Below are 22,713 nucleotides of genomic sequence, written 5' to 3'. Positions count from 1 at the left end.
CTGTTCAAGAAAATTGGAGATAATAAAGGACAAAAGTGGTAAGGACCTAACAGAAGCAGAAGACATCAAGAAGAGGTGGCAAGAATACACAGAGGAATTATACCAGAAAGATATGGATGTCTCGTACACCCCAGGTAGTGGGGTTGCTGACCTTGAGCCAGACATCCTGGAGAGTGAAGTCAAATGGGCCTTAGAAAGCACTGCAAATAACAAGGCCAGTGGAAGTGATGGTTTTCCAGCTGAACTATTTAAAATTTTAAAAGATGATGCTGTTAAGGTGCTACACTCAATATGCCAGCAAGTTTGGAAAACTCAGCAGTGGCCAGAGGATTGGAGAAGATCAGTCTACATCCCAATCCCAAAGAAGGGCAGTGCCAAAGAATGCTCCAACTACCGCACAATTGCACTCATTTCACACGCTAGCAAGGTTATGCTTAAAATTCTACAAGGAAGGCTCAAGCAGTATGTGAACTGAGAACTCCCAGAAGTGCAAGCTGGATTTAGAAGAGGCAGAGGAACCAGAGACCAAATTGCAAACATGCGCTGGATTATGGAGAAAGCTAGAGAGTTCCAGAAAGACATCTACTTCTGCTTCATTGACTATGCAAAAGCCTTTGACTGTGTCGACCACAGCAAACTATGGCAAGCTCTTAAAGAAATGGGAGTGCCTGATCACCTCATCTGTCTCCTGAGAAATCTCTATGTGGGACAAGAAGCTACAGTTAGAACTGAATATGGAACAACTGATTGGTTCAAAATTGGGAAAGGAGTACGACAAGGCTGTATATTGTCTCCCTGCTTATTTAACTTATATGCAGAATTCATCATGCGAAAGGCTGGGCTGGATGAATCCGAAGCCGGAATTAAGATTGCCGGAAGAAATATCAACAACCTCAGATATGCAGATGACACAACATTGATGGCAGAAAGTGAGGAGGAATTAAAGAACCTTTTATTGAGGGTGAAAGAGGAGAGCGCAAAATATGGTCTGAAGCTCAACATCAAAAAAACGAAGATCATGGCCACTGGTCCCTTCACCTCCTGGCAAATAGAAGGGGAAGAAATGGAGGCAGTGAGAGATTTTACTTTCTTGGGCTCCATGATCACTGCAGATGGTGACAGCAGCCACGAAATTAAGAGACGCCTGCTTCTTGGGAGGAAAGCAATGACAAACCTAGACAGCATCTTAAAAAGTAGAGACATCACCTTGCCAACAAAGGTCCGTATAGTAAAAGCTATGGTCTTCCCAGTAGTGATGTATGGAAGTGAGAGCTGGACCATAAAGAAGGCAGATCGCCGAATAATTGATTCTTTTGAATTATGGTGCTGGAGGAGACTCTTGAGAGTCCCATGGACTGCAAGAAGAACAAACCGATCCATTCTTAAGGAAATCAGCCCTGAGTGCTCACTGGAAGGACAGATCATGAAGCTGAGGCTCCAATACTTTGGCCACCTCATGAGAAGAGAAGACTCCCTGGAAAAGACCCTGATGTTGGGAAAGATGGAGGGCACAAGGAGAAGGGGACGACAGAGGGCGAGATGGTTGGACAGTGTCTTCGAAGCTACAAACATGAGTCTGACCAAACTGCGGGAGGCAGTGGAAGACAGAAGTGCCTGGCGTGCTCTGGTCCATGGGGTCACGAAGAGTCGGACACGACTAAACGACTAAACAACAACAACAACAACCCTCATTTCTCTGGTTGGCCAGCGTGGTGTAGTGGTTAAGAGGGGTAGACTCGTAATCTGGTGAACTGGGTTCGTGTCTCCGCTCCTCCACATGCAGCTGCTGGGTGACCTTGGGCTAGTCACACTTCTCTGAAGTCTCTCAGCCTCACTCACCTCACAGATTGTTTGTTGTGGGGGAGGAAGGGAAAGGAGATTGTTAGCCGTTTTGAGACTCCTTAAGGGGTGTGAAAGGCAGAATATCAAGTCCAAACTCCTCCTCCTCCTCCTCCTCCTCCTCCTCCTCCTCCTCCTCCTCTTCTTCTTCTCTCATGTCGCTTTGACTGTGCATAGTAGGATAACTGTGTTGGGCATTTCCTGTCTTGAGTGAATTTTCTCTTCTGTGGGGTAAAAAGCTGGGATGTAGCCAAGCAGTGTGAAGACAACTGAAATGAGGCCCAAGGTGCATGGTAGGGGTCATTGTCAGAATTGGCCCACTACCAATTTACTGTATCTGCAGCAACAATAGTGAATAGGGGGAACTTTGATTTTCACTAATTGGTATTGAAGCTTCCAGTGGGAACTCTGTTTTCTTTAAAAGCTGACCTTCCTGGCTTGTCTCAAACTTTTGCAGATTTAAAGATCCAGTGAGCTTGTCATGTAAACCGTGAAATAAGTTGAATTAAATTTCACAGGTTATTGAGCAGTTTTCAAATACTTCATATGAATGTGCCGGGAATGATTTGCTATATAATTATATCCCCTGGGATGACATTCACTCAAAATTTTGCTGATCAGTGAGAAGGTAAAATAATTGATGTAAATGTCCTGAACACATTTGTATTTTCCAAATAGCGACATATTAATAATAGGATTATTAAAAGCATGAAATGGCTAAAGCAAATGATTTGATTTATTGTAGTGGAGAAAACACATTTTATTAGATTTGATTTAATGAGGAAAAATTGAGTTCTACCATGTAAACTCCAATATGAGGTGTCAAAGTTAATTTAAATGAGTGCCATTGCACTCCACATAGGCCGCCCACAATTTAGATTGATGGGGCTCCATTGACATCAATTGAGCTGGAGTAGAATCTCAGAATAATGAACACCTCAGAACTGCAGATCATTTATAATTTGAAAAGTTTTCCCTTTTGATCCCTCTGCAGCTCACTTTTCATGCCCTTTATACCTTCACCAGCTTGCTAAAGGCATGGATGGAACTTTTACAAGGCAACATAAGCCCTGGATTGGCTCAGCTGCAAGTGCCACCAAGGGTAGACAACTGGAAGACCTGTATGAATAAACACAACGTGAAAATGCACCAAAATTGGTCCCCTGTTGGGGAAATGAAGGGTTTTTCCTCTTAGTAATGAACTAATCACTAAGAGTCTTTCTATTTCATCTCTTTGTTTGTGTAATCTATGCACCTTTGTTTTATGCATAACAGGATCCATTTGAGAATATCACATTCTTTGGGCACTGAAGATGCAGTACTTGGAAAAAAGTAATACATTCCCCCTAACGCATCTAGTGAAATAACTATAATTTTATCCATTTATTACTTATTTACTTAAATGTGATTTAACATTTCAACAAAGAAATCTAAGGCAACAAATAAAAATGTAAAAGAAATATAAAATGTCAGAAAAATGATCAACTGAAAAGAAAGTGCAAAACCTAATCAAACCAAAGTTTAAAACCCAACAGAAACAGTATAAGGAAAGTGAAGCCTCCAACAATCAGGTTGCCCACTCTGCAAAGACCCTCCAGAAGAGTCATGTCTTGACCATATGGCAAAAACTAATAGGGGGGAGTTAGGTGGGCATCCCTTGGAAGGTTATTCCAAGGGTCTCATGACCCTTGGAATAACCTTCCAAGGCACTGCATCTGGCCAAGCGACATACCACCAAATTTTAGAAATTGGGAGAACACAGTTTTTGAACACCGTAAACCCAGAAGTAAAATGCTTCGGTTTTCAAACATGCCTCGGAAGTTGAACATGCCATGCAGCTTCCACTGAGTGGAAGATCCTGAGGCCTAGCTGTTGGGCTATTGAGTTTTAGGTTTTCAAATGTTTCAGAACTCGAATAGTCTTCTGGAATGGATTATGTTCGAAACCAAGGTACCACTGTATATACTTCCAGAGTTAATGCTAAATATATTACCTCTGGTAAATGAGCCACCATAGCCACTAGAGGGCCAAGAAAATTTGTGTCCTGGGCTTTTAAGACTCTTCCATCCATGTACTATCTGAAACCACATTGGTTTTCAGATGTAAAATATATTGGCATTATTTTCAGCTCTCCTACTCAGTGGTCTGAGGTTATCAGACACAGGTTAGAGCTCAACGTCGAGCCTACCAAGTGGCGATAGCGACGGTGAAGAGGACTTTCTTCACCGCCTCTATTGCATCTGCAGAAAATAGCAGCAGGAGACTCTTTCAGGTGGTTTGCAATTTAATGGAATCACCTTTGCCATTGGGGCCTGGTAAACACCCCAAGATCTCCTGCAACGATTTTGCAAAGGGTTTTTTTGCAAATAAAGTCGCTCAGATTCAGAAGGAAGTAGACTCCACCATGGGAGCAGGACTGGGGCGGGAGAGTGCCAGAGTCCTCTCTAGTCGAGTTGCATGGAATCAATTCCAGTCTGTTACCTCCAAGTATATGGACAGGCTGCTTGAACGAGTGAAGCCATCCACCTCTCTCCTTGATCCTTGCCCATCCTGGCTAATACAAGCAAGTCAGGAAGGTCTGGGCAATGGGCTCTGTGGGGTGGTGAACGCTTCCCTCTGTGAGGGAGCCTTCCCAGACCCACTGAAAGAGGTGGTTATTAAACCGCTTTTTTTTTAAAAAAAAACCATCTTTAGACCTGGCCAATATGGCCAACTATCGCCCAGTCTCAAATCTTCCATTCTTGGGCAAGGTGATTAAGTGGGTGGTTGCTGAAGAACTCCAAGCATGCCTAGAGCATGTGGACCATTTGGATCCCTTGCAATTGGGATTCAGGCCTCTTCATGGGACTGAAACTGCCTTGGTTACGCTGGTCAATGATCTCCAGTGGGCAAGGGACAAAGCTGAAAGCTGTTTCCTAGTTCAGCAGCCTTTGATAACATCGACCATGACATCCTTCTGGACTGTCTAGAGGAGCTGGGAGCTGGGGGCACTGTTATACAGTGGTTTTGCTCCTTCCTCCTGGGCCTATATGAAGCCGCTGGGAGAAATCATCAGGGGGTTTGGGCTAGGTGTTCACCAGTATGTGGATGATACCCAGCTCTAACTATCTTTTAAATAGGAACCAGTGAAGGCAGTGAAGGTCCTGTGTGAGAGTCTGGAGGCGGTTGGAGGAGGGATGGCAGCAAACAGATTGAGGTTGAATACTGACAAGACAGAAGTACTGTTTTAGGGGGACAGGGGGTGGGTGGGGGTGGAGGACTCCCTGGTCCTGAATGGGGTAACTGTGCCCCTGAAGGACCAGGTGCGCAGCCTGGGAGTCATTTTGGACTCACAGCTGTTCATGGAGGCACAGGTCAGTTGCCATGGAGGTTCCATCTGGTACGCAGGCTGAACCCTACCTGTCCGCAGACTGTCTCACAAGAGTGGTTCATGCTCTGGTTATCTCCCGCTTGGACTACTGCAATGTGCTCTACATGGGGCTACCTTTGAAGGTGACCAAGAAACTATAACTAATCCAGAATGCAGTAGCTAGACTGGTGACTGGGAGCAGCCGCCAAGACCACATAACACCAGTCTTGAAAGACCTACATTGGCTCCCAGTACATTTCTGAGAACAATTCAAAGTGTTGGTACTGACTTTTAAAGCCCTAAACGGTCTCGACCCAGTATACCTGAAGGAGCATCTCCACCCCCATTGTCCAGCTCTGAGGGCCTTTGGTTCCCTCACTGCGAGAAGTGAGGTTACAGGGAACCAGGCAGAGGGCCTTCTCGGTTGTGGCGCCTGCCCTGTGGAACGGCCTCCCACCAGATGTCAAGGAAATAAACAACTATCTGACTTTTAGAAGACATCTGAAGGCAGCCCTGTTTAGGGAAGTTTTAAATGTCTGATATATTATCATATTTTAAATATTTTGTTGGAAGCCGCCCAGAGTGGCTGAGGAAACCCAGCCAGATGGGCGGAGTATAAATAAATGATGATGATGATGATGATGATGATGATGAGGTGGGGCAGTGATATAACCAATGGCACTTTTGCTTGCAAGTCGAAGTTTTTTTTTTCCTTTCTGAAATGCTTAATAGTATCTATAGCCCCTAATCCCATGTTTCATATTGACTAAATTTGACTATGCATAAACATGCCAGGAGCTTAGCCAATGGTAACAGGTAAATTTGGTGTTTAGTCTGGGTGAGATGAAAGTTTATTGCATTAAACTCTTTCAAGCCAAAGTATTGCAGATCTCACCTACTGGACTTTTCTACAAGAGTCACCTTCATGGTTGTTTGTTTTGAGCCTCACAATTTTTTGCTTAAAGTGTGTGTGGGGAAACAAGTAGCTCTGAGAGCTTTCAAAAAAATGTAGGGCTTTCTCTGTGATGGTGTTTTTCAGAGAAATTGACAGTTACTTTTCAGAGCTGTGAAAGCTTCAGAAAAATGCTATGCATGTGTGTGTGTGATTGTTTCATGTCCCACTCAACAACAACCTTCATTGAGATGGAATTAACCGGATGAAAATTTTATTCCCTAAACTCATTATTTATTTAATTTTAATTAAGACCAGCGTTAAAGGGGGGGTATCATGGGTGTAAATAGTGCAAGATCATCATGAACAAAAAATAAAACAAAACCATGACAGAACTAGTATAAAACACATCACAAATCACTAAATAAACTCAATACACCACAAATAGGTGGATCAGCTGCCTGAATGCAAATAGCATAGGTGCCTGCTGGATGTTCAGTGGGAATACAGTCCAAAAGGCAGGTGGCGCCAGACCGAATGTCCTGATTTTTGTAGACATGCTATGAATCTCAGGAGCATCTACCACTATTATGAGTGTTTCTCCTGAGGTAACCTGGTCCTAAGTTGTTCAGGGCTACCAGTGCCGCTCTTTCAGCATAGTTGTACTGTTGAAGGTGGTACAATAAACGATAGTAATCCAATGGGCTGAATATTCTGCAGTGGAGGCCTAGCTTAAACATCCATTGTTGTTTAGTTGATTAGTCGTGTCCGACTCTTTGTGACCCCATGGACCAGAGCACACCAGGCACTCCTGTCTTCCACTGCCTCGTGGAGTTTCATCAAATTCAAGTTGATAGCTTGACACTGTCCAACCATCTCGTCCTCTACCGTCCCCTTCTCCTTGTGCCCTCAATCTTACCCAACATCAGAGTTTTTTCCAGAGAGTCTTCTCTTCTCATGAGGTGGCCATCCATAGACATGTCTAATTTTTTCTGGAGGGGGGTCACATGGTGTGCATACATATGGCTACAGTGTGCAAAGCACCCCTTAACTGGCTAAGAACTAGTACAGCTGTCCTATCCCACCTTATTCAAATAAGCATGTGTTACTTGAAATGTAGGGACGTATGTGGCGCTGTGGTTTAAACCACTGAGCCTCTTGGGTTTGCCGACTGGAAGGTTGGCGGTTTGAATCCCTGTGGCAGGGTGAGCTCCCATTGCTCTGTCCCAGCTTCTGCTAACCTAGCAGTTTGAAAGCACACCAGTGCAAGTAGATAAATAGGCACCGCTGACGCGGGAATGTAAATGGCGTTTCCATGCGCTCTGGTTTCCATCACGGTGTTCTGTTGTGCTAGAAGTGGTTTAGTCATGCTGGCCACATGATCTGGAAAATTGTCTGTGAACAAACGCCGGCTCCCTCAGTCCGAAAGCGAGATGAGCACCGCAACCCCATAGTCGCTTTTGTCTGGGCTTAACTGTCCAGGGGTCCTTTACTTTTACCTTTCTTTTACTTGAAACAAACCTTCAGAGTTCCATGGTGAGGAAAAGAACATAGGAGATAAAGTGCTAAAACCATGAAGAATCTCAGTTGCTTGGAGAAAAGCAAAAGAGGTGGACACCACGATTGACTTCTTCTGTATGTGGTAGCTTCTCTGCATGAAGGTTGCTCCAGATGTATGTCTCGACATATGGAGGGACAGCTTCCACACCACACAACTTATAGCACCAAGGAGGAATTGGTTGTGCATGTAGCATGCTGTGCTGATTTGTCAGAATGGTGACTCTCTGGGAAAGCTTGACAGACTCTGGATTGTTGTGTTCAAGCACCAGCGAGGTGTCAAAGATTTCCTGACTCTAGGCTGCTGCACTGGGAGCTGGAGTCGCTGAGTCATGCTTGCAAGCTGCTGGGAGAATGCATTTCTTGAAAGTCGCAACCTCTGAATGCTGATGCTTTTTGAGCTGGAAGGGTGACAGTGACTGAATATGGAGTGGTGTCAGCAGCATCCATTGAATGGATACCCGGGAAGACAAGTGTCCCTGTGAAAATTAGATGACAGTCAAGGTTTCCTCTAGAGTGCTAGAATTATTGCTCCATTCAGAGTCACTGAGTGTGCAATGTGTAGGCAGTGAAAGAGTTCACTGTAGCATGGCACACATTACATGGAGCTGCAAATAGGGTCATTCTTCTGTTTAGAGCCCCAGTGCCCAGAGTAATTAACTTCACATGCCATGGCTGAATGCTAAGGCTGAGTTCAAGAGAAGTGATGAGGAGTCCAGCCCTGAAGGGTATGGTTGCTTGAGTTCTTTATTACCGGCACAATGAAGGTAGTAATAGAGGCTTTTGTCGGCGGGGGCAGGTGTCTGTGAAAGGGGTGGGGCTGAGCATCGTTGCAAGGCTTTTGCTCCAGAAATCCATTTTCAAATGTGCATCACATTGCCTGAATCCTGCATATCTCTTCCTTCAACTTTGGCACAAAGGGCATTCGTTTTGTAATGCTAAGTAGTGTGGCTAGTCTCACACACACACACACACACAGAGAGAGAGAGAGAGAGAGAGAGAGAGAGCGCAAAGCAATGCAAAGCAAAGCAAAGCAAAGCACAAAAGCACCACGACTGGCTTAGCAACTGGCACAGCCACATGCAGCTTATGTGCCAAAAGACCTAGGAGGGCTGTAGAGAAAAAACAACCAATGCCTCTGTCAGGCCAATGGCAAATATGGAGCATTTTACAGAACCATTCTGTGTTTCAAGAATAATGTGAGTGAAAGTTCTCTGAGCTTGCACCCACTTCTCTTTGCCAGGAGGATAGATAGTTGGCATGCTAATGCTGCAGGTGTAGGTTTTTCATAATTTGCAGCTAAGCCACTTCCCCATAAATCCTTTATTAAGGGAATCACATGGTGAACACAGTTCCTTCACTTCAAAAAGAGAGAGGAAGGTCTATTGAACAAAATTACAGACATTACTACAGTATAATCATGTTGGTCCTCTGTATTTATGGTGTTAATGACAGCTACTAATTGCATATTTAATTTCTGAGTGGGGAGGGGAATGCAGGGGGAAAACAATTCATATCACAGACAATGAGAAATGACTTGTTCAGGGAAGTTTTTAATGTCTGACATTTTATTATTTTTTAGATTTTGCTGGAAGCCACCCAGAGTGGCTGGGGAAACCCAGCCTGATGGATGGGGTACAAACAATATAATAATAATGATAATAATGATAATAATAATAATAATAATAATAATAATAATAATAATAATAATTTTCTTCCCACCTCCCAAAATTAATTATGTTTACTTGCTTTTATTGCATTTACTGGGGCCAAAACAACTTATTTAAAATTAATCTATTGCCATATATTCTGAGGCTAGAGATTGGACATTTGATTTTGGAGTTTACTTATGTATTACATTGTACTTTTGGGATTTCTGGTTTTGATAATCCAACCACATATATAAGGTGCTTTTGCCCATGCTGGACCTTGCAGGTCCACAAGTGTCCATGAAGACTGAACCAGCCTATAGACGTGGCCTAGGCAATTTACAAAACTACTTCACAGTAAGCACTGTAAAAATGTCCAGTTGATGTGGAGGCCACCTTATCCTCAGTTTGAATAGACACATGCACTGACATTAGAAACTACGTTTGAACAATGTACATTATTGAAAATGTCCCACCTGCCACCATCTAAAGCGTCTTTGGAGGCAGCTTCAGAAAGAATAATACTCCCTAGCTAGGCTATATCGACAAGTGAATCAATGTTATATGAATTAACTCACTTAATGAAGCATCTTTGAACTGATGTTTTCAGAGAAGCTGATATGTGAAGTTCAGCCAAGTCTCTGCGCTTTTGCCTCCCTGGTTTTCGTCATCAGATGTGTCACCTCAATGAGAAGTACTGAAGGCTGCCATACGTAAAACATTAGAGACATATTGAATTACTTATAATAGAAGGCGAATTCTGTCAATTCACAGCTGTCCCCAGTTCTTAAAAATGATGGGGAATAGATCTGTGAAGTTCTATGCAAGTACAAACGGACCTCTCCATCATTTTATTTAGAAAAAGAAGAGTAGTGATTGTGTGTGATGTTAGCTTCGTAAATCTAAAAGGAGAATGTACGACTTCATTATTGCACATTCCTATTTTCTGGATGATAAGCATCCACAATAGCAGCTTTCGGCAGCCCCTGCTCACATAGGAAATAGTACTGCATCTTTTCCTGGAATTTATGACTTGCCGAGGAGAAAAGTAGAGTCAACTCTGCAAGCGGTACCAGTGTAAGTACAGGCATCAACTTATGAGTGTTCTACTAGCGCACGACTGCATGTGTGCACAGCACCAGGAAATAATTAAACAATTACTACAGGGATGGGAAACCTTATATGTGGCCCTCCAGGCCTCTGCATCTAGCCTTTGAAACTCTCCCTGGACCACACCTATCCCTGGCCATGTTTTTGTCTTGCTAGAATGGGTCCTTGAAATCTGAGAGTGCCTCTTGTTTGTCTAGATGGAGTGTGGAGAGATATGAGGCTGTGTATAAAGTAGACAACTGTCACGATGGACCTTGGGGTCTCAAATTTAAGTTGACGCCTTGTGCGACACCAAAATTCAGCATCCCCACCTCTCACACTCCATTCTTAATAATACACCTCTGCCTACTGTACAAAGGTAAAATTTACATTTGTTGCTCTGCCTGCTCCAACACTGGCATGTGCCCCCCACCCTGAAAGTTGCCCAGAAAAGAATGCAATCCTTATGTGGAAAAAGGTTCTCCCTTCCCTACTGGGACAAAGTGGGGCCAGAAGGTCTGGGTTATAGGTCTTGCAAACCCAGGATTAAGCAAAGTACAATGGTGATGTTTTCCTGTCTCATTGCATTTGGATGATGGCAAAACCAATCTATCATATTGAATGAGGACATGCTAGAATTTTGAATTATTGCAAACACGGAAGTTACTATTGGCAAGAATTTTTTAAAAAAACAACAAAACAAAACCAGCCACAGGGAAATTGAAATTATTCTTATTGGTTGTGTGTGTGTTTCATTAAAGCATTAGTGCTACTAGCTAAAGTTTTGTAGTGTTCGCATTCTGAAATCCATTTGGAGCCTGATGACAAACCATATCCAGTTTCATTCCCCCAGATTTGAACATTTATTTAAACAGTTCATTCATTTTATGTTTGCTAGGGGCCTTTTTGTTTACTAGGAGCTATAGGATGTCAAGTTTTATAGCACAGAAGAAAATCACAAAAAATTCATAGATTGAACAACTAAAGCAACTAAATTGGGAGAACAATAGCATGATTCTTTAAAAAACAGGTGACATAAGTCATTTATTTTTTTATGCTAACTGATCACTTTGCAATTGTTTTTCTTAATGGTGAAAGGTGATTGCATTGCAGTGCTCTGCTGTATGAATGATTGACTGTACATTAGAACTGTAACTCATGCCTGCGTTTTGTTGGAGACCTGGATCATAATCCTTGCCTAAGTGCATTCATGTGACAGAAGGCAGGGAAATGACTTTGCTATGTACTTACCTACCTCAGGGCGGAACTTTGAAACAGCCACAATACAAAGTGTCATTTCTGTGCCCTTTTAAATAATTTCATTCTTACAAAGATTGTCCAGTTTGCGCCATTTTATAGGAAGCTAGAAGCATGCATTGTTTTATGGGCACTTCAAAGAAAGTTTTGAAGTTTAACAACTTAGCACCTCTGGTGAATTATGGTAGTGGTTTCCAGTTCTTTTAAATACAGAGATTTTCCCAACGGAACTTTGGCCCTGTTCAGTATTATCCAAGTAATTTTACCACTTCACTGAACAAAGGAAAAATATTCTCTTGTCATTTGTCTCTTGGTGATGCACCATCTCCATCACTTCCGGAATGACCCCAGTATGCAGAGAGTGTGAAGGTACATTTGCTCTTAAATGCTATATAATCTGGAACTACCTCATGCATTTGGCAACTGGGGGATTCTGTAGGGCAGGGGGCTTGTCCCTTTTCCTGTGTGTGCCACAAGCACAGTGTAATGGATGCTACATCATACATGCATCTCATACATGTATGTTTACAGATGTATGACTTGAGTATATATTATATGGCATAAAAGATTCCTGGATCAGTAAATGTTGAAGCCAAATTTCCTGGACTTTTCTCACATAATTCTCATGTAATTGAAAGTTTTCTCACATAATTAGGCTTGAAGCCAATAGACTGAGTGCACCCCTCCCCCGTTTTTATGCTTCTGTAGCAAAAGATCTCTATCATTTTGCCATTAGTAAGTTTTTACACTTCATTAACTTATTCTTACAAGTTTATTAATAGTCTGCTCACATTTTAGGGATCCCATTGTGTCTAGCCATTAGAAGCAGATGGTTCGGTTACCCTGGGCTCCTCCAAAAAGTGACAATTGCTCCCCTCTAATATTCAGTTGCCAACAGAAAGAGAAGATAGAATAACTGATGCCTCTTATAATACACATCCTGCTTTTCCTGGAAACACAAAGTGAAGAGGAAAAAGAAAGAAAGAGGTGTTTTTTGTTTTTAAAAAGTTGTATACCTTGGCCAGGTTCTTCTAAAATGTGGATGTAATTGTCTAACCACTTCCTCTTTATTGGAGTAGCTGATAAAGCTAATACAGTTGTGAGTGTATAAAGAGTGATATTTAAGTTTTAAAAACTTTATAGCAATTGGGTCTTCTTAACCCTTGGAGTACTCAATGGTGGGATTCCATTTCATGTAAGCATTGCATATCCCATAGTCTCCCACAGGTGATTATGGTTAAGCCTATTTGGGACAACATGCTTATTTTTAAGGTATTGGCTGTTGCAGCTTTATGCTCCTGGTAGGAGCCAGACAGCTGTAGCAGCTCTTCTTCCGACAGCTAGACGTGTCTGAATACCATATAATTGTAGACCACCTACACAGTCACAATCCTAATGGCCTTTTGCAACCTACAATCCCACAAAAAAGCTTTTATATTGTGTAATCCTTTAATAAACAGGCTTAATCTCACCTTTGGAATGATAAATTAAAGTTAACACTCTTAAAGCAATTTAACTCTACAAGTAACAACTTCAAGAGAAGTTGTTAATCCATTTTAAACTGTAGCAGCAACACACACACATGAGAAAGAGGCTTGTGGCATAAAGTAAACTTTGTTGGATTCTAGGTGCCACAAACCTCTGCTGCTTTTGAGGTAGCTTTAGTGATAAGCGTTATGAATGAACATTTTACAGTGGTACCTCCTCAGGTTACGCTGAGGTGGTAATGCCTCAGGTTACAAGCGCTTCAGGTTACAAACTCTGCTGACCTGGAAGAGTTATCTTGAGTTGAGAATTTTGCCCCAGGATGAGAACGGAAATTGTGTGCTGGTGGCACAGCAGCAGCAAGAGACCCCATTAGCAAAAGCACGCCTCTAGTTGAGAACAGTTTCAGGTTAAGAACGGACCTCTGGAATGAATTAAATTCATAACTAGAGGTACCACTGTATAAATTTCATAGACAAGGTTTCCAATGGCACACATAGAAATAATCGTAAAATTTAATTTCTCTGCGTCAACTACACAAAAAAGGGCCAGCAACAATGATTGACTTAGATATCTAAGATGCAATAGCTGTGCAAAGACTGCAAAGGAGAGCAAGGAAAGAAGAAAAGGACACACAGCAAGACACCAGCAGCTTCAGTTCCATAATTCATGGGGTCCTTATAGACATGCCAGGGATGAGAGTTGGGATCACCATATTCTAGAGGTTCCTCTCCAATTTCAGCAGCTGTTTTAGAAGAGGACTATGAGTCTGCCCCGTGCCAGTTATGGCACATGTGTGTTCCAGGGCTCTGCTTTGTTTAATATTTACATGAAATAGTTGAGTGGGGGTCATCCAGAGATTTGACTGAGGAGTCACCAATACACAGATGATAAACAACTCTATTTTTCCTTTTCATCAAAGTCAGGTAAGGCAGTGCTAATTTATTGCCTGGATATGATGTGATGAGGGACAGTAAACATAAGTTAAGCCCAGGCATAATGGAGATTTAGGACAGGATTCAAGTAATGTGCCCTGTCAGTGGAAACCCATGCAAGGACTTCCACTACCACTACAGGGCTTTACCTGGGACACTGCATGAGGTAGAAGAGTCAACTTGCACCAAAGATTGTGGGGTGGGGTAGGGTGGCAGCAATGACATGTGTGTGAGGTCAGGACATCAGGAGGAGCCAGAGGGCGGAGCCAAATGCAGCGGCAGCACAGCTTCAATGGCTGGTGGCTCCTCCTCTAGGAGTTGGTGCCTATGGCATGGGGAGAGAAGACAGTAGATTATTCCCTCAGGCAAGCAGAATTGTCTGATTGCTACAATGAATTCCTCTCTTTGTTGGTAGGTGATTCATCTGAATGGGTGGTCTTCAGCCTTTTCTGGACAAAGATCCACCCCTCCTAAAAGGATCAGATTTGCAACTTTGGGATACTCTTACTTCTTTGGAGGCTTTTGTCTTTCATAATGCAAAGCACCTTTCACTAGTTAAGGCACGTGAAAAGTTCTGTCATCTCCTGGACAGAAAGAAATGGTCACAGTTGTCCATGCTGTAGTAGTAACTCATTTGTTGTATGTTGTATGTATGACTTTCTTTAGAGACTTCTCATAAACTCCAGTTCCTGCTGCTTGACTGGGGTTGATCACAGGGAGCATAACGAACCACTTTTGGAATAACTGGATATCTATCCAGTGCAATACAAAACGCAACCTCCTAGGGGGCAGAATGCAAGTGGTTAGCAAGGCCAGGGGGAAACGGGGGCTGAACAACAATTGCAACTGTATGTACAGAAGGCTGCATTCCGCTCATGCAAAAAAGGATACATCAACACATACATTCAGGCAAGTAAGAGGCATTGTCACAATTCTAGGATACATTCCAGCGAAAATGCTCAAGGACTGCCTGGAGCACAGCCGGGGGAAAGGGGTGTGGCCTGGGAAGAGCACTGAGGGCCAGACAGAAATGCCTGAAGGGCCACATTTGGGTCCCAGGTCTGAGATCCCCTACGTCCACCTTTGGGATCTGAGTCCCCTCCTGTATTAACCTAACTTCATTAAGATCTTTACTAGAGGTCTTCTTCTATGTCTTCACCCCAGACTTCAGAAGTGAAGCAGATGGTGAAGTCCTTCTCAGTGCTGGCACTCTGTCCTTGGAACATACTCCTGAGGGAGAATCACCTGATGCTGAACCTTCTGGTGCCAGCTGAAGCCACTTTGATTGGCCCAGGTGTTATAAAAGGTTGTAGGTAGAGCTGACTTTTCATCCTCTCCTGAATTTTTACGATTGATTCAGCGGCCATAGATAGATAGATAGATAGATAGATAGAGATATATATGTTAATGATTTGAATGATTTATGGATTAAACCACACAAGCCACTCTGAAAGCAATTTGCTTGCCATGAATTCAGAAGGAAATATCCTAGTGGTTAACACCTAATTCAAAACCAGCCAGATGGCACATTAGGTGAAGAAAACAATGATGGATTCATCCTGGCATAACTCCTGAAGGCCAGGAGTGTATGTTTGTGTGTGTGTGTGTTTGATTGTTTCTTAGTATGTGTGTCAACTTTATCAAATTTTTTCCTGCCACATGCCTCTTTTCTAATGGATTGTATCAGCTTCAGCATATTTATTGTAAACAGCATATTTTCAGACCAGAAGTGTTGTGCATAGTTGATTAACACATGAAGTAATAATAGATGAAAAGTATTCACCCTCTTCACCAGTGTTCAAAGACTGTAAAATGGATGCTTCAGTGAGTGAAAGAAAAAACATTAGTGACGTTCATTCTGCTCTTCCGACTTCTGGTTCTGCTACACTGTGGGATGGAAAGTAAGGTTCACAGATCATCTCCAAAGCTCTCAGAACCATGTTAGATACTTGTGCCTTGGATCCTAATTAGCCCTCCACAAATGGAAGGACTTCTTTCATTAATTGAGGAAACTGGGATCTCCAGCTGGAGTACACGTTGGAGGGTAGGGGGGCATTTCTGGTGGTTTGCCCCCTTTCCCCTACACTACGTCTCATACTATTCAGGAGGGTCTCCCAGTCCTTAAAGACAGATTTTCAAGGGTCGAAAGGGCTGCTGGGAGATGGGGAGATAAACTAAAAATGCTTTTGCTGGTGAGACCATCCTCTTAGTGGGATGCCATTAACAGGATGCTTTCCCCAGCAGATCCCTAACCCTAAGCCTATTTTTTTCCTGTTGTCCCTGAGAAGCTCATACAAGGTTTTTGTAGTTTGTTTTGCACTATAGAGAGGTTATAATGTCAGAGCTGGGTGCCAGTTTAATTGCAATACAGTTTAAATTCAGTGCATGAAAGGATCTCATGGGGGGGATGATAACCACCGATTCTTTAACTTCTGGTATCTTGTTCAAGATTTCTATAGATCAGGGACCAAATGCAGGTCTCCCGGCTGCTCCGTGCTCTTGGGATTCACTCCAGGCTACATCTTCCCAACCCAAACCACTCACCAGCCCTGATTTGCACTCTCCTTGGGCGCTGTTGCTTGGTTCAAACCCAGATAATGCTTCTTGCTCACCTGGATTGAGGATAGAGATGGATGTTAGGGCATGAAGAAATTTGCCTTCAGTACAAAGGAGAAATTCATATTGAATGCTTTGTCCATTTTTGCCTTTGGCCCCAACCACTACTGGATTGTGGCCCCTGGAAGGTTGCCCAAAAGGAATGTGGCCCTTGAGTTCTGCACCACTGAGATTGGAGATTTTGCATAAAAGACCTTGTAAGGTTAATGATGACTGAAGCAAGATGAAATTGCACAATGTATTTGTGTGTGTGTGTGTGTAACATACCCACACACCCACATGCACACTACGTTTTCTTCCTGCTTCAGTCTTAAAACTGTTGCAATGGAATTGCTTTTGCTATTTTCTTGTTCTGAGTTCTGAGCTTGTTTGAATAAAGAAAATCTCAAAGCATAGGAGTTGCTTACTTATGGCTGCTTTGAGCATACAAATCTGAATGCTTTCTTCATGTTGCAAGTGCTGAAACAGGAAGCAGGAGCGAGCTGTACTTCCTGCTTTTGTGCTGCTTCTGTAACACACAAAAATGGAGGGTGAGCATCTTTCATCTTCTGGGGAATGGGTAATGATTCTTGTGCTTCTTGTGCAAGGAAAGAACCCGCAGTGCTCAACCTTTCATCCTGGAACTTACCAGGGCTCTCTTTTTTGGCCGGAACTCACCAGAACTCAGTTCTGGCACCACTCAGGTGGGCACCATTGCCATTATAAGAGAACAAGGAAGGCATTCATGGTGAGTTCTGGCACCTCCTTTTAAAAAGAAAAATAGCATTGGAAGTTACATGTTTTGTTTTGTTTATTCCTCTGTATTTCACTGAGTGGCATGGACCGTTTGGGTCTTTGTATCAGGGGGAATGAAACATGACCATCCCACATTTCTCAGGCTAGTATCTACTGCTTCTGCAACAATGTTTGGAACAATATTATCTGGATTATGGTTCCTTTGTGTGGTTTGCTTGTATTGCTATTTGGAGAATGAAATATCAACCAGGGATGAACACAGTAAACTGTGTTAAATATGTTGCATCTTGTGTGCACTGTATGAATGCATTTGGCACCTGAACAACTATCCATGACCTTACTGCTAAATCAATTTTCTTCTTCCACTTTCTGAATGGATATATAAGTTTGGAAAATTAAAATGAAGGAAACAGCCACCAGTAAAGAATTTGTCTTGTGAAGAGGCTGACAGATTTATGTGAATAGGTCTATTGAAAATAATGAATATAAAATAGTTCAGCTGATATAAACGTATTCATTCCCCTTCCAATTATTTGGTAGCATTTTACATTTAATTAGTACAAAGTTCTTTGCAAAAACGAGGTTTGGTAACAGAATATCTAATAATATTAGTTCAGAGAAAAAGTGTATCCTACTATATCCTTCTAAAAGGAAGGCAATTATAACTAAACCCGTGGATAAATAGATAAGCTTCTTCAAGAATAAAATGACGAGTGATGTTGTTTGAAATGCTGCATGTCCCCACTCTCAAATATAAGAATGTTTGAGGTTTCTTAGTGAGAAATAACCAGCACTTCCATGTGATGTCATCATAAGATCATAGGAAAAATATTGTTCTTTACTGCATCCTATAGGTGCCTCCCAATCATAAGTTTTATCGATTGCTCATATTTTGGGAGGTCTATTCATGATATGTAGGAAATATATTGTGGATGGAATCTGTCCATCTCTCTGTGTGTGTAAAATGTCCAAAGTTCAGATAGACATCTGTTTAGTGTTTGATGAACACAGGAAGCTCATTATACAAAGTCAGATGGTTGGTCCATCTATCTCAATATTGTTTACATAGGACTAATCTATACTGGTCAATTTAAAACATTATAAACGCGTTATAAGCATGTGACAACAGAGGGTGCTTTAGAGCAATGTAAAATCGCCAGTGTAAAATTCCATTGAATTACATCACTTTTTAAAGCGTTTTTACAATCAATGTAGATCCAGCCTCACTGCCAGCAGCTCTCCAGGGTTTCAGGCAGGTTTTTCTCCCAGTCCTATCAGGAGATACCAGGGATTGAACCTGGGACATGATTCATATGAAGCATGTGCTACAGTGCTTCCAAATGAGAGCAGGAGAGACTTCTGGAGACAGCAAAGAACAGTTAAATGGCATGATCTTGTGATTTTGTTTGTCACATCCACTCTAAAAAGTGAAGTTGTCATATAGGAAAATGTTAGAAACATGCTTTGCAATCCCATATTTGGTAAGTAAAATAATAAAAACAATGTGATTGGATACTCATGACTGTATTATTCTTATTCAGTGTGCTCCTTGATGTCATTTCATTTTGCCATTTGGCTGGGCTGTGTTTCATATGGCCATTTAACAGTTTGCTGCCCTTTTAAGAAGTCAGGATGTAACTCACCCCTTCAGGGGTGCACCTTGTTGAACAGAAGGGGCTCTGAACAGAGTCCTCATTCCTCTTCTCTGGCTAGCCATTTAAAGTTGCATGTGCGGGCCTGCAGAAGTGACCGTCTGACTGGCTGCACGAATGGAAGATGGACCTTCTATTGAATATAACTGTTTGTGTTGTTATACTGCATTCCAATTACCTCTCATATACACATCTCTACCTGCATGGGTATGGATCATGCCCTAACTTATTAAGACACATACCGGTACTTCCTTATGGATCAGCATTTAGGAAGCCCTGTTATATTCATGCCTCCCAAAGCACTGTTGGATCAGGCCACTGGTCCGTTTAGTCCATCAGATGCCCATGAGAAGCCTGCAAGCAAGACCAAAATGCAACATTGCTCTCCTCACTTGTGATCCCCAGAATCTGGCATGCTACCTTTGATAGTGGAGATAGACTTTGTGGCTAGTAGCCATTCATAACCTTATCTGCCATTAATCTGTCTAATCCTTTCTTGAAACCATCCAAGTTGATGGCCATCATTACATCTTAAGCAAGTGGATTCCTTTAATACAGAGACAGGTAACAGGAGATGATATTTCACTCTATATTACACAGAAGGAAATGTCATTAGGCTAGCATCTGAGAAGTCCTATAGTATTTGATTCAAGTTGATGCTGGTTGATTGTTCAGCTTTTCAGAAACTGCAACCAAAGCTAATTTCTCCATCTTCTTAGAAGTTCAACAGCTTTAAAAATATGTATGGTACTCAGATTCCCAGCAAGTGATCAACTAGTTTATTCTTCATACCTCAATATATTACAAGGACGATCCATCATTTTAAATAAGTAATTTGATATCTTTACTCCTCCGTTCTTGGCTTAATTAATAAAAAGGTTTCTGAATAAAAATGACTTTATGTTTAAAATGTTTTCTCCTATTACTCTTTTTGGAAAACCAATTATTTTTAGAGCCAGCACAATTTTAAATGTGGCAATTACACCACCAGCCAGGGCATATATTCTAAGATATATGCCCACAGAGCTCAAACTGAATTATTCTCAAATTGTTTTTCTCTCCAAATATTATTGGTAATACTTTTCTCTCTTTCCAGTAATAATAGAACCCCAGGTCAGCCAATGAAACTGGTGGGCAGTCAATTCAGGGAAAAGAAAAGAAAGTACTTCTTCACACAATACATAATCAATTTATGAAATTCCCAGCCAGAAGAGGTGGGGTGATGACCACTTGAAGTTAGATTGCTTTGAAAGGAAATTAGACAAATATGAGAAGGTTGCTAGTCTTTCAACAGAAACAGAAAAGGCAGATTTTGCAAGGCCTTTATTTATGTATATAGATTTGACATCCTCAGCCCCCATGTTATTTGTTTTATTGTTGTTGTTTTCTGTCTAACATCAGAACAGTTTTAATGCTGTTATGGACCCATTGTACAATACAGTGTTACATGCATAATCAAGCGTAATAATAATAATAATTATTATTATTATTTATACCCCGCCCATCTGGCTGGGTTTCCCCAGCCACTCTGGGCGGCTTCCAACAAAATATTAAAATGTATGTCAAACATTAAAAGCTTCCCTAAACAGGGCTGCCTTCAGATATCTTCTAAAAGTCTGGTAGTTGTTTTTCTCTTTGACATTTGGTGGGAGGGCGTTCCACAGGGCGGGCGCCACTACCGAGAAGGCTCTCTGCCTGGTTCCCTGTAACTTGGCTTCTCGCAGTGAGGGAATCACCAGATGCACCTTCTGGACTAGGCCCTGTTGGAATTCTGGCCCATTCAGAGGTATGTGCCTATCTGTACAGGCACCGGCTGAATTCCTTTGACCTCCCTCCGGCGACTCCCGGCAGGAAAAACATACGAGGTCCGTTCCGGCGATTTTCCTCAGGCTGTGAGAAAAACACACCAACTGCTTCTCCTCCTCCCTGCACCCTGCATATCCCCAGGGAGGGGAATCAGACACAGACAGAAATGTAACTACATATCTTTATTTCTGTCTCTAGCAGTCATACAGTAAAAGATGTCTGCTCTCTTCAACAAACAGAGAGAAACTCCAAACTCCACCCATGTACATCCTGTACAGGTCATATAACACACACTGAGCTCACATCCTGTGCTCAATAAGGAGAATGGACTGCCCCCTCGTTCTCATGGCAACAGTCACAAACATCCTGTTTGACTTTCCAGCCACAAGCAGCTGACTGAGCTGCTAGAGCCTTTGCTTGCTGCAGCATTGCTGCTTTAGAATAACAGGCCCATCATGTGCAGCATCCTGTTCTCACAGTTGCCAACCAGATGTCTGTGCAAAGCCTGCAAGCTGGACATAACTGCAACAACACTCTGCTCACCTTCGGATTCTAGCAACTAGAATTCAGAGGCATAATGCCTCTGAAAGTGGAGGTAGAACAGAGAGCGGAGCTGGAAAATAATGCAAACAAGACATATACAACTTCACATTTATCCAAAATTCATTCTAAGATCATCTGAGTTCTTATCTTGATTATCGTTTTTTAAAGGCATTCTCCCCCCCCCCTCATAAAAAATTCTAACATCACACCCGGGTATATGCTTTAAAAGTGGGTCCTTCTTAACCCCATGAATATATTCATGAGTCACCCAAATTGAATCAAGTGAGTCTGCTCTGGAATCTGAGTTTAATGGAGTGCTCCTCCTTCCCCATTGCTGGTAAGCCTCTTCACAAGTCACACTCTTGATTCCAATGGAACCTGGTTAAATTGAACCTCCATTAATATTGCTGGAAGAGATTAGAGAATTATGGAGCACCAACATCAAAGCTCTTTGAAGTATGGAAAATATAAGATACTTTAAATACTTGCTCATCTGATAACATTTCCAATTATCCAAACTGTATATCAGTGAACAAGATCCTTCAGAATAGGCCTTCTACTCTTAAAAATCCATGTCCCTAATTCTTTGCAAGATGCATGCTTTAGCTTTCTTATAATGTCAAATATTGTTCACCAAGAAGGCCCTTTTCCAATAAATATATACCACTTCTTTTTCGACAGAAAAACATAAATAACCCCACCCCATCAGACTCTGCGACGACAGAAAAGTAGACAATCTGATTTACTTAGGGAATTGATAGTGGTTTCTGTGGAGGCAAAGAAGGATCTTCATAAATTATCGATTCTCTTGGTTTATGTAATCAGAAGAAATGTGATGTGCTTGAGATGCTGGGATTTTCCATATCTGTCCTGTGACCGAGAGCTTTGGGAAGGGTAAAAGCACAAAGAACAATTCCGCATAAATGAGCACTTCATACTTAACTCCCAGGCGTGCCCTTTAAAAGCTCCCACTGAAAAAATACAATTAAAAGTGTCTGCTTTAATCATCCATTAACTGATGGGCAATCTCTGTTGGTGCGTGATAACATTTGATATGCTCAAATGGCCCAGGTTTTGTCACATGTGGGAGACACCAACATACCTTTGGAATGAGGAACTACTGAACATAAATCTACATTTAGGGGAGGTGATATTGCTGCAGCTGTTGCTAGACATTTCATAAACAGAAATCAATACCTTAGCAGACTATGATTCATGGAGACTGAACACATACCCCCCACTCTCCAAACAGATACCAAAAAAGCAGACTTGGCAGATTCCTTCAAAATAAGATTTTCAAAAAGTACTG

The 22,713-nt window shown here is 42.0% G+C and overlaps 1 protein-coding gene and 1 long non-coding RNA gene across 2 annotated transcripts in view; both read right to left on the bottom strand.

Moving 5' to 3' along the window:
- The window catches only part of LOC310848685 (uncharacterized protein), a 144,941-nt gene that overhangs the window by 30,830 nt on the left and 91,398 nt on the right, over positions 1–22,713 (bottom strand). The gene's annotated exons all lie outside the window — the stretch shown is intronic.
- Positions 15,652–17,181, bottom strand: LOC310848741. Its single transcript, XR_014566570.1, has 3 exons — positions 17,076–17,181; positions 16,597–16,664; positions 15,652–15,939 (listed from the first exon to the last, which is right to left on the bottom strand). It is a non-coding gene; the product is annotated as an uncharacterized lncRNA (long non-coding RNA).

Source organism: Podarcis gaigeae (genome assembly GCF_964106915.1).
Source record: "Podarcis gaigeae genome assembly, chromosome: 7".
NCBI classification, from domain to species: Eukaryota; Metazoa; Chordata; class Lepidosauria; order Squamata; family Lacertidae; genus Podarcis; species Podarcis gaigeae.
Note: the sequence above shows the minus strand (reverse complement) of the source record. Positions and strands in the feature narration are given on the sequence as shown.